Source organism: Poecilia latipinna, unplaced genomic scaffold (genome assembly GCF_001443285.1).
Source record: "Poecilia latipinna isolate Pla-1442-1.1 unplaced genomic scaffold, P_latipinna-1.0 Scaffold173, whole genome shotgun sequence".
In the NCBI taxonomy this organism is placed as follows: Eukaryota; Metazoa; Chordata; class Actinopteri; order Cyprinodontiformes; family Poeciliidae; genus Poecilia; species Poecilia latipinna.
In genome coordinates this window covers 352,903-356,094 of record NW_015112789.1, presented here as the reverse complement: position 1 = coordinate 356,094, position 3,192 = coordinate 352,903, and the positions used below count along the sequence as shown (strand labels likewise).

Here is a 3,192-nt window from a genome sequence, read left to right as displayed (position 1 = left end):
AGAAATGCTAAATAATTTGAAATATTCTTGCCTTTTTTTGCATGCTTTGCAAATAGCATAGCGAGTGTGTATGACGGAAAATGTGTAATTAGGTGTGGCAACTATGTTGTGTGTTGTCATCCCATGCATCCTCCGAGTCATTCTGTGCAGGCTGCAGAGCTTCATTGGCAGGTTCCAATGGAAAACGACGTGCGATGCCTGCTATAATGGTGTCTAAATAGTTTGGAAACACCCCCATCTTCCCTGGCAGGAAATATTTGCCAGCATTTTTTTTTTTGTGTATAAGGAAAGATAAATAAGGGGAAACAAACTTTTTTTATATATGTATGTACATGTGTTACTTGAAATTTCATGAATTGGAGAGATTATGTCTAATTAGTTCCAATTATGAGAGTCTGTATTGTACTGTATAAGCACCGATGGCTGAAGCATTGTTTAGTACGAGTAGTGAATGTTATTCGTGCCACAGTGAAGACTCAATTACATCTCGATCTGAGGGATACTTAAATACCTTGAAGACTAAAAAATGTTTATTATCTTATAAGATTCCAGCAGCTTTCTAAAGCATGGTTGGTTAAAGTGGTTGTATTACTCAAATCCAAGTTTTTCCTCCTGGAAGTAATCACACTTCAAAAACACAAAGTCTTACCAAGTATTTTTGGCCTAGTTTTTAGTTCAAATATCTTAGTACACCTGAAATAAGACAAAGCTAATTAATAAATTACTTTTCAGCAAGTTATAGGAACTTGCTTTAACTCAATAGTTCCTTAATATTGGTGGAAAAAATACTAGTTCAATTGGCAGATTATTTCACTTACAACACAGGAAAAGTGTTTTGCTAAAAGTGAAAATAACCTGCCAGTGGAACTAGAACTGGGTTGCTAGGTGACAGGCTGGGCTTGGCTGGGGTTGCTAGGTGACGGGCTGGGTTTGGCTGGGGTTGCTAGGTGACGGGCTGGGCTTGGCTGGGGTTGCTAGGTGATGGGCTGGGCTTGGCTGGTGTTGCTAAGTAACGGCACAGTGACCATTGTGTAGTTAAATTATCTGCCACTAGAACTGGTACTTTTTTCATCAATATTAAGGAATTATTTTCTTAAAACAAGTTGCTATATCTTGCTGAAAAGCTGCTTGCGTGTTAATTTTGTCTTATTTCAAGTGTACAAAGATATTTGCATTGGAAACTAGACCAAAAATATTTGATTAGATTTTGTGTTTTTGCAGTGCACCTTCAACAAGAACACTTTAGGAAGCTCAACACAATAAAGTGCAATAAGCCATAATCCTGCCTTTTTAGTGGCTTTCATTATGACTGTTGGACTAAAATGTTTAATCTACCATATAAGCCATTTGTCTTTTTATTGAATTCAGTCGTCGCCTGATGGTTTTGTTTTTTTTGTTTGTTTGTTTAAATGCACTGTTTCTACTGAGCCTCAGATTGAGCCATGAACGGAGAAAATGTCACAAAATGGATTTAAAATTCTGTTTTTAAATTTCAAGCAAATTCTCTGGAATATAAAAGATGAAATATTTTACTTGTGTGCAGCTCTGTGAGTTAGTGTAGTAACTCTGTTTAGAACTCTGTTTTTCACATCCTACTTGCATGAGATCAGTATTTATTTTCCTAATTCCTAGTTTTATAATCTCCCCCCCTCCTTTTTTATTTTGATAAGCATACATTTACCTTATTAACAAATGCCTTAAGTTTGCTCCCTGTAGGTTTTGGGACATTTGGTGTTTAAGTTGCATTGTTATTATTGCTGTTTTATTTATGGATGTACATTTGTTTTGCTTTTGTTCAACATTCAGAGAGGCGACGGTTGTATTCCCTGACCGACCGACTGACTGGTCACCAGGGCGTTCTGTGAAGTGTGTAAATAAATTTGTTAAACATTCACCTGTGTGTTTGCTCCTGTGCTGAACACAATAAGTTCCAACTGTTCCTGCAAACTTTTGTACGTCACTATTACTTTTTCTAGGATTTTTTTTTTTATTCATTCAGATAATTATATTTCTCAGATTTTCACAAATATTCAACTCTTAAATGTAGATTTTTATTTTTATTTTTACTATTTTCATGTTCTTTACAAATCAATCATAAGCTACAAATTTCGACTTTTCTAAAGATTTTGTTTAATGCCAAAGAAAAAAGCGATTTCTGCAAAATAACATGGGATTCCTTTAAAGTGACCTAATTTAACAGAGGTCTAGCCAATTGGTGCCAGCCTCTGAGTGGGATGGAGATCCCCTGAATGCAGTGTTTTTAGTTATTTTGTAGAAATCAAATTTCACTTCAACATTAAACATTTAACAGTAATGTAAAGTCAAATTCTGATAATTTTGTAAAAACTACAGAAGTTAATATTTTTTAGGCACTGCAAGCCTTTATACTTTCACTCACAAAAACATAAAATGTATTGATAATTTAAGTAATTCCATTTATAAGAGTATAATTACTCATCTTTATTTAAACGAAACTAATAAAAAACAACTCTTTAAAATTAACATCCAATACAAGTTCTGTCTTTTTTCCAGGTCTTTGTTTCTGGTATATTCTTGCATTTGATTACACGTCTATATTAAGTGTTTTTACAATATTAAGTGTTTTTCTTTATTCTTTGTTTCCATGGAGATGTATTTAATTTTAAGGTTTAAAAAAAAACTGGGAAATTTTAAAATATCTTAAAAGGGGTTTTATTTGAAATTTGGCTTTTTCTCTTAATTTTCTATCCAATTTTAGGATGGCCACAACAGCAAATTGTGACCCTGATATATGATTCTTCTGCTCTTCATTTATTATGTGTTTTAGGTTGTTAGTTGATCTTTGGGAATCAGACCTCATTTATTGGGTGAAGGATTCACAAATGTGAGTTAAATGGCCTTAAAAAGAAAATGTATTCCTGCGAACGTGACTTGAGGAAATTAGCACTACAAGACAGGGATCTTAGTTTTAACATATCCAATGTAGTTTATTTTTGTCGTGAGGTTTTTCTATCAGGCAAAAGTTTGGGTCGCACGCAGACAATTATGTTCTGTGCCTGTACCGGTATGGAGAGCCATTTGCGCCAAAATTAAATAAATAAATAAATGGGTTAAATAAATAAAAAATGAGTAAAATAAATAAAAAATTTGTTAAATAAATAAATGGGTTAAATAAATAAAAAATGAGTAAAATAAATCAAAAAATGAAGTAAA

The 3,192-nt window shown here is 33.2% G+C and overlaps 1 long non-coding RNA gene across 1 annotated transcript in view; it reads left to right on the top strand.

Moving 5' to 3' along the window:
- The first annotated feature begins 1,150 nt into the window (after positions 1–1,150).
- Positions 1,151–3,192, top strand: part of LOC106946038 (uncharacterized) — a 6,741-nt gene continuing 4,699 nt past the window's right edge. Inside the window, exon 1 of the long non-coding RNA XR_001424681.1 lies at positions 1,151–3,043. This is a non-coding gene — a long non-coding RNA (uncharacterized LOC106946038). The remainder of the gene's footprint in view (positions 3,044–3,192) is intronic.